A 13,008-nucleotide genomic window follows, 5' to 3' on the forward strand; every position below is an offset into this window, starting at 1 on the left:
TCCCTGTTTTACTTAGTTTTTCGGGTCTTTGCCATAGAGGATGGCGGGGTGCTTTTGTCTGTGGCACCATGTTGGCCAGAAGTAGTGGGAGCAGAATATCTTAAGTCAGGACTTTCCAGAAGGTTCTCAGAGACCTGTGATGCTGAGTAAATCATGAGACTGAGGCCCAAGGTGGGCTCTGCAGTGAACTGGTGATCGAGCAGCCTTCAAGCCCAGCCCTGCCATGTGCTGACACTGGGTGTACCTGGTCCCTTTCCCTCCCAGAGTCCAGTTTCCCAACTGGGAATAACAGCACTACTTCCTCCCAAGGCAGTTGTGAGGGATTAATGACAAAATGCTCATGCCATGCACTAACTGATGTTTCACAAATAGGGAATGTTACACACACAAAATTGCTACACTAGTCCCCTTTTATGACTTCCTTTGAGTATCTAATCTGTTTCACAAATCATGTTTGTACATACGTGTGTGTGTATATATATATTCATGTTTATGTTTCATATGGGAAAGACAGGCTTCTGTGGTAAACTAAACAGCAAGAGAATACTTATTTTTTGCATTAAATGGCAGGAAGCACTACAGAGAGATCTGTCATTTTTGGTAGGAAGCAAAGCACATGTCTAGACAAAGACTTGGACGTGAATGTTCTTAGCAGCTTTATTCATAATAGCTCCAAAATACAAGCAACCGGTATGTTTACTAACTGGTGAACTGACAAACAAGTTGTGTTATATCCATACAATGGAATACTACTCAGCAGTGAAAAGGAACTACTAATACGCTCAATAACAAAGATGATTCTTGAAAATGTTATGCTAATTGAAAGAAATCGAAAGAAAAGTCTAAATATCGTCTGATCCATTCATATAAAATTCTAGCCTTGACTAAAAAGGGCCAGGAGGGAATTTTTGGAGGTGATGGAGACGGAGATATTCTATACCTTGATTGTTGTGGCGGTTGCACAACTGTAGACATTTGCCAAAACTGATCTTATTATTCACTTGAAGTGGATAAACTTCATCATTTAAAAAAAAACGACTACAGGCCATGGACAAAGCAATAAAATGAGAAACAGATTCAATAATGATAGCAACAAAATGGTTAACATTTAATCAAATGTTTACGCTGACCAACAACTTATATTCTCAGTTAAACTGCGCTCTTTGTTCGCTGGGTTGTAAATTTACTTTCTCATTAGCTGGGACCAATCCATTTTGCAGCCCAGCATCTGAATAAACAAAACACTTTGTAGTTTCCCTTTAACTAAACTGAATCCTTTTCTTAAAGGCAGATTTACATCTGTTTTTTTATTTTCTTTCTCAAAAGGGAGGATTGTTTGTATTCTGTTTCTATATTCTGAAGTGACTGGAGGGTATTGACCAGGGCAGTGACATGGTTAGAAATACTTGGAAAGAGTAACCTGAAGCTGCCCTGTTGGGGATGGTCAAGGGGCAGGTCGGGAGAATCAGCGCAGACAGATAAGAGGCTATTATAGTTGATAGAGCTGTATGCTTGACATGCTTGCCTTTTCCTGTATGTTAGGTATACTCCAGTTTTTAAAAATGAAAAGAAAAAAAAAAAGACATCACGTAGTCCAGATAAACTTCAGAGGCTAGATAGAGGGGCCTCAGCCAGGGTAGGAGCAGTGGGACAAGTCGGGGGGGTGGGGGGCTTGAGTGGGATTCTGGTCCCAAAGCTGACAGGGTTTGATTATGGGCTGAATGTGGGAAGGAAGGAAGGAGAAATCAGGGAGTTTCAGGTTTTTGGCAAAGCAACTGAGTGGACAGTGATCTCATTTATTAAAGACAGATTGGGGGCATTGGAGAAGGAGTGGGGGGCCAGGATGGGGAGCAGGTCCAGTCATATTTGAGGACAGATTGATGAGAATTCCCAAGTGGGGCTTAGGAGCCCTTGCTGAATGAATAAAACAACTCTACTGCTCTGGGGGGGTGGTGCGGGGAGGAAAGATCTCTTAGGAAGGTGGTTGTTGGGTGCCCTTGGAGCTGATTCCAACTCATGTGACAGGGTAGGTCTACTGGCAGTAGCCCCATAGAAACAGATTGCCAGGTCTTTCTCCTGCGGAGCTGCTGTGTTCAAACTACCAACCTTTTGGTAAGCAGCCAAGTGCTTAACCATTATGCCACCAAGGAAAGTCCTCAAACCCCGTCCTCAAGAGTCTGGCTCAGTGTGTGAAGAAAGCAGACCTCTTAGACCTGTTGGGAAGGCATGAGGGATGTTACCTTGGCCTTTGAGGGAGGAGTAGCCATCACGTCGTTCTCTCCTTCCCTGAGAGTGTGTCTCTTCTCCCAGTCTGGGATGGGGGTGGGTAGTAACATGTGACAAGGGTCTGAGCCACCTGGGTTTGAATTCGGACTCTGAATTCTCTAAGCAGTATGATCCTGGGTAGGTTAATCCCTTTCAGCCTCAGTTTCCTCATCTGTAAAAAGGGGGTAATATCCATTTTGCTGGTATATGACTCATTTACCTCCTTTCCCTGTTCTAAAAAATGCATCCTGTAATTTCTCTGCTCCCTTTATAATGTACCCATGTTGTAAATGGAAGGAAATTGTGGCAAGTGTGGCTCTTGGGCACCCTGGGTTGAAGAGTCCTTTTATTTAGGCTCTGAGGGCCTGGGGCTGCTGGTCGCTTGATGGGGTTCTAAAATATTAGAACTGAGGGACCCTGCAGCCTGAGTCCCAGAAAGACTGGGAATTCTGAATTAAAGGTCCCAAATTCACCGGGTGACCTTGGGAGACCTCTAGTGGCGAAGTATGGCAACACAAAACATCCCAGCATGGGTGGGTTTTACTGCTTTGTGTGGTCTGCTGGTACATTCACTTTGCTGCAGGTACTGAATAGGAACAACTTCTTCGGTATTTTTGTATTGTGGCTTGTTTTTTTAGTTGTTATATTCACTGGAATGCAGTCCTGGTATTCGCTTTAACGCATTGTATGTATGGAATAGGGCTTCATTTACCAGCAAATCCGGCGTATTCTGTTATTCCCTATATGCCTCTGTGGAAACCCTGGTGGCGTAGTGGTTAAGTGCTACAGCTCCAAACCATAAAGGTCGGCAGTTCAAATCCACCAGGCGCTCCTTGGAAACTCTATGGGGCAGTTCTACTCTGTCCTATAGGGTTGGTGTGAGTCGCAATTGACTTGACGGCAGTGGGTTTGGTTTTTTTTTTTTGGTTATATGCCTCTACAGGGCAGTTCTACTCAGTCCTATAGGGTCGCTGTGAGTCGGAACCAGCTCAGTGGCAATTGTTTATGTCTCTATTCACTGATGTCCTTTGTTCTTAGCTTTAGTGATTTTGTCTTTTCCTGGGCTTGTTGCTTCCTGCTAGATTCCTCTGAAATGTATTTACATAACCAAAATGGTTTCTCTTTTAAACCTCTTTAAAAATCACATTCAATGCATGTATTTTAAAATTCATTTTATTTAATAACTATATTTATATAGCACAGGGTCACTATGAGTCGGAATCGACTCCACAGCACTGGGTTTTTTTTGTATGTACCAGGGGCTGTTCGACACAATTCATAACTATAAACTCATTTCATCCTTACAGCATTCCTATGAGGTAGGTGTTACTGTCCCCATTTTATAGATGAGAAACCAAGGTTCAAAGAGATTAAATAACTCGCCCAAGTTCACACAGCTAATAGATGGCAGGAACGGGGTTGCAGCCCACATTTTATTCTCTTAATTTCTCTATTGTGTTACCTTTGACCTTAAAATTCTTTTCTCCAAACATTTCCATGTACGATTGCATCTCACATACTTGTGTGTCTTATAAGCCAGTAAATGTGGTACTTGATAGCTGACCTCAGACAACTTGGCCTTGGCTTTGAGCCTTAGTTCCTCTTCAGTGTGACCTCAAGCTGCCAAAGGCTTATCTGGAAATTGGGGAGGGGAAATGGTATTGTCCTTGCAGAGTCCAAGTGGAGAATTCCATGAATCGTTTTAGGGCTTATTTACGTTCCTTTTCTCAGACTTATTTTGATGAACAAGAAAGACGCTGGCACATACCAGGCATCCCTCCCCCAAGCCTAGCACAGGATTTTACACAGCGGGCCCTGCAGGTGAAGGAAGGCCAAAAGAAAACAAAAAACCCTCGTCGTTTAAAGGATTAGGACCATAGTCTTGTGGGATATCTCAGTCAATTGGTGTAATATAGTTCATAAAGTTATGTTCTGCACCCTAATTTGGTGTGAGTAGTGTCTAGGGTCTTAAAAGCTTGAGAGTGAATTCTCGTAAAAAGACCAGACTTAATGGTCTGACTGAGACTAGAAGGAAGCCGGAGGTTATGTTCCCCAGACCTTCTGTTAGCCCAAGACAGGAACCATTCCCAAACCCAACTCTTCAGACAGGGATTGGACTGGACTATGGGATAGAAAATGATATTGGTGAAGAGTGAGCTTCTTGGATCAAGTAGACACATGAGACTATGTGGGGCAGCTCCCGTCTGGAGGGGAGATGAGAGGGCACAGGGGGTCAGAGGCCGGGCGAATGGGCATGAAAATAGAGAGTGAAGGAGTGTGCTGTCTCATTAGGGGGAGAGCAACTAGGAGTATATAGCAAAGTGTATACAAATTTTTGTATGAGAGAGTGACTTGATTTGTAAACTTTCACTTAAAGCACAATAAAAAAAAAAAAACAACAACAACAAAACTTGTTAGCCGACATCTAAGATACAGCTCTTGGTCTCTGCTTTTCTGGAGTAAAAGAGAAAGAAGGAAACCAAAGGCTCCAAGAAGAAACTTGTCTATAGGACAAATAGTCTACAGAAACCACGGCCTTATCTACCCCGAGACCAGAAGAACTAGATGGTGCCTGCCTACCACTACTGACCCATTCTAATCAGGTCCACAACAGTTGGACCCTGAGAGAATGGGAGAAAAATGTAGAACAGAACCTCAAATTCCTTAAAAAAAAAAACAAAAAACTCAGACCTACTAGACTGGTTGAGACTGGGGGTCTCCCTGAGACTATTGCCCTGAGACGTGTACTCTTCAAACCTTGAACTGAAAGTAACCCCTAAGGTCACTGTGTAGCTAAATAACTGGCTCAAAAAATAATGAATATCACTCATAAGCACTGTGCTGCTTTAGAAAATCACCTATATGAGACGTAACAGTCAACAATTATGAGAAACAAAGATGAGAACGTAAGGGGGCAAGGAAACTAGACTAACGGAACTGGAACAACCAGAACAGAAATGAGGAGAATGTTTACACATTGTGAAGAAGGTAACCAATGTCAGTGAAAAACTTGTGTAGAAATTATTGAATGGGAACCTACACTGCTGTGTAAAACTTTACTGAAAACACAATAAAGTATTATTAAAAAAAAAAAAAAAAACATTGAGTGGACATGGTATTGCAGAGTAGAACTGTATTCCATAGGGTTTTCAAGGGTGTGACCTTTTGGTAGTATATCTGCAGGTCTTTCTTTGGAGGTGCTTCTGGGTGGGTTCGAACCACAGTCTTTCCATTAGCAGCTGAGCCCTGAACTGCTTGTACCACCCAGGAGCTTCTACAGAAAGACCAGCCCTAGAGAAGTCTGACCTTAACTCTTCTGGGAGGTGGAGAATGACTAGCCAGAGGAGAGGTGCTGATAATTCCTTTAGGCATACTAGAGCCGGGTCCTGGACTAAGCGATTATATAAGGTAACTCCAAACTTAACAATGACCTGATGAAGCTGGTTCTACTGTTCTCCTTTATTTGGCACATGTGGTGGAAATATGCCCAACAGGACTCTTTGGGTGAGTATTGGAGGGGGTGGGGGGTGGATATTTATGGGATTCCGTATCTGGCTGCTGTGCAGTCATTGCCAACGGGTCGCTGCTTCTCCACCCTGAACATTAGCCTTGAAGAAAGGGACTCCAGCCAGCCTGCCCAAGAGCTAACCAAAGGTTGTTGTTTCTTTTTTTCATTTTGCATTAGTTGAAAGTTTACAGAGCAAATTAAATTTCCGTGCGATAGTTTGCGCTTAATGTGTTACATGGCCTTGGCTTCATTCCCCACAATGTGTCAGCACTATCCCCATTTCCGCTCTGGGTCCTCTGTTTCCTTTTGTCCTGATTTTCTACTCCTTCCTGCTTTTTTATCTTTGGTTTTTGGCAAATACTGACCTTTTGATTGCTTGTAATGTTCTAAGGAGCATGTTCCTCTCCTGTGTTATTGTTTATTTTATGGACTTGACTGTTGTTTGGCTGGAAGGTCGTCTCCAGCTTCAGTTCCAGGGCAGAAGTGTGTTTTAGAGCTGTAGTCTTGAGGGTTCACCCATTCTCTGCGAGACCGGTACGTCTGGTCTTTTTTTGTGCATTTGATCTTTTGTTCGACATTTTTTTCCTGCTCTGTCCAGGACCCTCCATTGTAATCCAAGTCAGAGCAGTTGGTAGTGGTAGCTGGGCAACATCTAGTTCCTCCGGTCTCGGGGTCGTATAACTGTGGTTCATGTGGTCCATTAGTTCTTTGGACTCATTTTTCCCTTGAGTCTTTGTCTTTTTTTCACTCTCCTTTGGTCTAGACTGGAAGAAACCAGTAATTTTATCTTAGATGGCTGCTCACAAGCTTTTGAGACCCCAGATGCTACGCACCAAAGCAGGATGATAGAACATTATCTTTATGAACTATGTTGTGCCAGTTGATGTCGATGTCCCCCGAGTCTATGGTTCTTTGGCTTTGAGCCTAGGGACTTCATCCCGTCAGGTGTTTGGTTACATCTAAGAGGTTTCCCTCACAGTGCTCCTTGTGTGTTCTGTTGTCCACATTAGTATATGAGCAGCTATAGTCATGTACTTAGAAATAAAGAAAAAAAAATTTTTTTTTTTTTTTTTTTTTAGAAATACCCACCACTAAACCTGTATCTGCCAGTGGGTGTGCTCCCACACCTCTTGGTGTATCTATCTCTGTATCCATTTGTAAATTATTGTTTGTTAATACAATTGTTGCAGGATTGTCTATGCTATAGGTTACTGTGGTTGTCCTTTATTCCTGCATTGCTCTCAGTGTCCTCTCTACCCTTGGTTGTGTTGTGCTGATTTCTCCCATATTGTGTATTGCCTTTCCCTTCACCAATGTTAACACAAGTCTACAATGTATTTGGTAATGTTCCCTCCCTTCCACTCCCATTCTTGGTAACCTTAAAGAATTTTGTTTTTCCTGTGTGCAAACTTCCGTTGTTACTTTGTAATAGTGGCCTCATACAATATTTGTCCTTTTGTGATTGACTTATTTCACTCAGTATAATGTCCTCGATATTCATCTATGTTGTGAGATGTTTCATGGATTCATGGTTATTCATTATCATTGCACAGTATTCCATTGTGTGTATGTACCACAATTTGTTAATCTATTCATCTGTTGATGGACGCTTAGGTTGTTTCTACCTTTTTGCTATTGTGATTACAGCCACAGTGCAAATGGGTGTGCATATGTCTATTCACGTCGTGGCTCTTATTTCTTTAGGGTATGTACCTAAGAGTGGGATTGCTGAATCATATGGTATTTCTGTTTCTATCTTTTTTGAGGAAGCGTCATACTGTTTTCCAAGGTGGTTGTACCATTTTACATTCCCACCAGCAGTGTATAAGAGTTCCAATCCCCCCACAGTCTCACCAACATTTGTTATTTTTGTTTGTTTTTTTTTTTGATTAGTGCCAGTAATGTCAGGGTGAGATCAAGTCTCACTGTAGTTTTGATTTGTATCTCTCTAATTGCTAATGATTGTGAGCGTTTCTTCATGTGTTTGTTAGCCTGAATGTCTTCTTTGGTGAAGTATCTGTATTCTTTGTCCATTTTTTAATTGGCTTGTCTGTCTTTCTGTTGTTGAGGTGTTGTATTTTCCCATAGGTTTTAGACGTCACACCTTTGTTGGATATGTCGTAGCCAAAAATTATTTTCTCAATCTGTAGAATCCCTTTTTTACTCTTTTGGAGAAGTCTTTTGTTGAGCATAAGTGTTTAAGTTTTAGGAGGCTCCATTTATCTAGTTCATCTTCTTCTGGGTGTCCATTTTTAGTTATGTTTGGTATCCTATTTATGCCATATATTAGCACCCCTAGCATTGTCCCTGTTTTTTCCTCCATGATCTTTATAATTTTAGGTTTCATATTTAAGTCTTTGATCCAGTTTGAGTAAGTTTTTGAGTTATGGTGTGAGGTATGGGTCCTGCTTCATTTTTCCACAGATGGATACTCAGTTTTGCCAGCACCATTTGTTAAAGAGACTGTGTCTTCTTCACTTAATAGAATTTGGTCCTTTGTCGAAGATAGCTGTCCATAGGTGGCTGGATTTACTTCTGGATTCTCAATTCTGTTCCCTTGGTCTATGTGTCTGTTGTTGTACCAGTACCAGGCTGTTTTGACAACCATAACTGTATAGTAGGTTCTGAGATCAGGTAGTGTGAGGCTTCCTACTTTGTTCTTCTTTAATAAAAATTTACTTATTCAGGGCCTCTTTCACTTCCATATGAAGCTAGTGATTTGTTTTTCCATCTCGTTGAAGAGTGCTGTTGGGATTTGGATCAGAATTGCATTATATCTATATATTGCTTTGGGTAGTAGTGACATTTTCAGAATGTTAAGTCTTCCTATCCATTTATATAAGTCTCATTTGGTTTCTTACAGTAGCGTTTTGTAGTTTTCTTTGTGTAAGTCTTTTACATTCCTGGTTAGATTTATTCCTAAGTTTTTTATCTTTTGGGGGGCTATTATAAATGGTATTGTTTTCCTGGTTTCCTTTTCAAAGTTCTCTTTGTTGATGTAGAGGAATCCAACTGATTTTTGTATGTTGATCTTGTATCCTGCTGCTGTACTGAATTCTTCTATTAGTTCCAGTAGCTTTCTTGTGGAATCTTTAGAATTTTTTTGTGTATAGGATCATATCATCTGCAAATAGGGATAGCTTTACTTCTTATCAATTTGAATGTGCTTTATTTCCTTTTCTTGCCTTATTGCTCTCGCTAGGACTTAAAATACAATGTTGAGTAGGAGTGGTGATAAAGGGCATCCTTTTCTGGTTCCTGTTCTCAAGGGGAATAGTTTCAGACTCTCTCGTTTGAGGATAATGTTGGCTATTGGTTTTGTATAAATGTCCTTAATTTTGTTGAGGATTTTTCCTTCTATTCCTATTTTGCTAAGAGTTTTTTTGTGTGTGTGTGTCAGTAATGGATGTTGGTAGAAACCCTGGTGATGTAGTGGTTAAGTGCTACGGCTGCTAACCAAAAGGTTGGCAGTTCAAATCCACCAGGCCCTCCTTGGAAACTCTATGGAGCAGTTCTACTCTGTCCTGTAGGGTCGCCATGAGTAGGAATTGACTCGACGGGAGTGGGTTTGGTGGTTTAATGGATGTTGGACTTTATTAAATGCCTTTTCTGTGTTGGTAGAGATGATCATGTGATTCTTTTCCTTTGTTTTATTTATGTGGTGGATTACATTGATTGATTTTCTAATGTTCAACCATCCTTACACGCCTGGTATGAATCCCACTTGGTTGTGATATATTAGTTTTTGATATGCTGTTGAAGTCTGTTGGCTAGGATTTTGCTGAGAATTTTTGTGTCTATGTTCATGAGGGATATTGGTCTGTAGTGTTCTTTTTTAGCGATGTGTTTGCCTGGCTTTTGTATAAGGGACATACTGGCTTTGTAGAGTGAGTTTGGAAGTATTCCTTCCTTTTCTTTGTTCTGGAATAGTTTGAGTAGAATTGCTGTCAACTATTCTAGTAGAATTCTCCAGTGAAGCTGCCTGGGCTGGGACTTTTTTGTTGTTGGTGTTGTTGGTTCTTTTTTTTTTTTTTAATTTAGGTGAAAGTTTACAAATCAAGTCAGTCTCTCACACAAAAAGCCATACACACCCTGCTGTGCACTCCCAGCTGCTCTCCCCTTAATGAGACAGCACCTTCCTCCTCTCCACCTTGTATCCCCCGTGTCCATTCAACCAGCTCCTGTCCCCTCTTCCTTCTCATCTCACCACCAGATAGGAGTCGCAAACATAGTCTCATGTGTCTACTTGAGCCACGAAGTTCACTCCTCACCAGCGTTGTCATCTGTCTTATAGTCCAGGCCAATCCCTGTCTGTAGAGTTGGTTTTGGGAATGGTTTCAATCTTGGGCTATCAAAGGGTCCGGGGACCATGACTGTCAGGGTCCCTCCAGTCTCAGTCAGACCATTAAGCCTGGTCTTCTTCCAAGAATTTAAGATCTGCCTTCCACTGATCTCCTGCTCCATAAGGGAGGGAGTTTTTTTTTAATGACCCATTTAATTTCTTTTGTTATGGATCTATTCAAATTTTCTACTTTAGTTTGTGTTAGTTTAGGTAGGTTATGTGTTTCTAGAAATTTGTCCATTTCCTCTAGCTTTTCAGATTGGTTGGAGTACAATTTTTCATAGTATTTCTTATGATCCTTTGTATTTTAGTTGGTTCTGTTGTAACGTCACCCATCTCATTTCTTATTGGGGTTATTTACATTTTTGGATGCAGTGTTCTGTGTATGTCTATGAGGTTGAGTTGGTAGATTGCAGTATTTAGATCTTCTGTGTCTTTGTTGAGTTTCTCTTTAGTTCTTTTCACTGAGAGTGGTGTGTTAAAGTCTGCGTAGTATTATTCTGGAAGTGTTTATTTCTCTTTTCAGTGTTGTTAGAGTTTGTTTTATGTATTTTGGAGCTCTGTCTTTGGGTGCGTATATATTTACTATGGTTACATTCTCTTGGTTGATTGAACCCTTAATCATTAGATAATGTCCTTCCTTGTCTTTTATGGTGAATTTTGCCTTAAAGTCTATTTTATCAGAGACTAGTATTGTCTCTCCTGCACTTGTTTGGTTATTGTTTGCTTGATATATCTTTTTCTATTTATTCTTTAAGTTTTAGTTTATTTGTATCTTTTTGCCTAAGGTTTGTGTCTTCCAGATAGCATTTCAGTGGGTTGTATTTTTTAATCCGTTCTGCCACTCTGTCTTTCTTTACTGGTGCATTATTCAGTTTGATTATTGATAGGCATGAGTTTATTGCTGTCATTTTGTTATGCTTTATTTTGTGGTGTTGATGTTTTCTTCATTCCGCTTAATTTTCTATGCTGAATTTTTTTTTTTTGTAGATTGTCTTTTCATTTCCTTTGTTGGTGGTGGTGTGTGTATTGAGTCTTTATATTTTCTTCTTTTATATTTTGTTGAGTAGGTTTGTTAGCTTTCTTTCTGGTTACACTGAAATTTATCTTCCTAAGTGTAAGGCAGTAATTTATTTCTTGATAACGCCTTGACTTCCTCTCCATATGAACATTCTGAACTGATACACCCTTTATTCCCCTTTTATGTTTTGAAGTGGTCGTCAGTTACAGATTGACATCTCTGGTTCCCTGTTTTCTGTCTTTTAACTTTATTTTACTTTTAAGACTTCTTTATCTGGGTTGATATCTGGCTGATGTTGTTATGTGTTTTAATCTCAGGTTGTTGTCTGGTGGTGTTAGTTTTCTGTCTGAAGGACTCCGATAAGATTTCTTGTAAAGTTGGTCTGGTTTTTACAATTCCCATAATTTCTGTTTATCTGGAAATATCCTAATTTCACCGTCATATTTGAGGGGTAGTTTTGCTGGATATATAATTCTGGGTTGACAGTTTTTTTCTTTCAAGGTTTTATAGATGTCATTCCCATTGGCTTCTTGCCTGCTTGTTTCTGCTGAGTAATCAGAGCTCAGTGTTACTAATGCTCCTTTTTAGGTGAGCTTTTGTTTTTCCTGCACTGCTTTCAGGATTTTTTCTTTGTCTTTGGTTTTAGAAAGTTTGATTATTATATGTCTCAGTGGTGTTCTTTTGGGATCTGTCCTGTATTGAGTTCATTCTTGGGCAGTTATCTTCTCATCTGTCATGATATTAGGGAAGTTTTCTGTTAGCAAATCTTCAACAATTCTCTCTGTGCTTTTTGTTGACTTCTCCTCTTCTGGAATTCTGATTACGTTTAAGTTGTTCTTCTTAATGGTGTCCTGCATATCTCTAAGCTTTCTTCATTCTTTTTCTTTCTTAATTGTTTGTCAAACAGATTAGTTTCAAGGGATTTGTATGCTATTCTGCTGATCCTGTCTTCCGTTGTTTCAATTCTACTCCTTTGACTTTCCATTGAGTTGTCTATTTCTGAAATGTTATTGTTAAGCTTCCGAATTTCTAGTTGCCATTTTGTATGGTTTCCAGTTGTCTATTTTATTTTGTCATTTTATTCTTGTATTTTCCTGCCTTCTTCTAGGATTTTGTCTGTGTTTTCCTTGATTCCTTTGAGAACCCTAATACATAAGTTATTGGACTGACCATCCCCTGGGTTGGCATAGCACAACAGGAATTTATGTGGAGTAACCTGACTGACACTATCGAAAAAGTTGCCAATAGCATGGATGCAGCCATCTCTGAACAGAAAGCTCTTGACTCTCTGGCAGGTATGGTCCTTGATCATTTCCTTGTTTTCAACTACCTCTTAGCTAAAGAAGAGGAGTCTGTGCTATACAGAATACCTCCTGTTGCATGTATATCAATACCTCAGGGGCAGTTGAAACAAATGTTGAACACATTTTCGAACAAGCCAAGTGGCTACATCATCTAAAGCAAACTTTCCTAGGGCCCAATTTCAACCTTTCTGTTACTGGTTCCTGGGCAAGTACCCTTTTAAGCTGGATATGGCCCATAGTAGTTCCAGTCATTATTATACTTACCATCTGTCTTTTTGGTCCATGCATTCTGAGCTTGTTGAAAGATGTATTACTTCCCTTTTCTGGCGGGTACATTTACAGGTGGTTTTGGGTGCATATCCCCCTGTACCCTCCACCAACCCAGGTAAAACCCATTCCCAGTTTTATGCCAATGCCACTGTTCAGCTTGAAGAAGTTACAGAAGAGTAACCTCCACCCCAACTCCCTGTAAAAGTCAGAATTTGGACGTGTTGTCCAAATCCTGAAAAGCAAAGGAGGGAATGAGACCGATGGCACACCCACCACATCTTGAATAGGCAAGAAGTTG

This window comes from Elephas maximus, chromosome 25, assembly GCF_024166365.1.
Source record: "Elephas maximus indicus isolate mEleMax1 chromosome 25, mEleMax1 primary haplotype, whole genome shotgun sequence".
NCBI lineage: Eukaryota > Metazoa > Chordata > Mammalia > Proboscidea > Elephantidae > Elephas > Elephas maximus.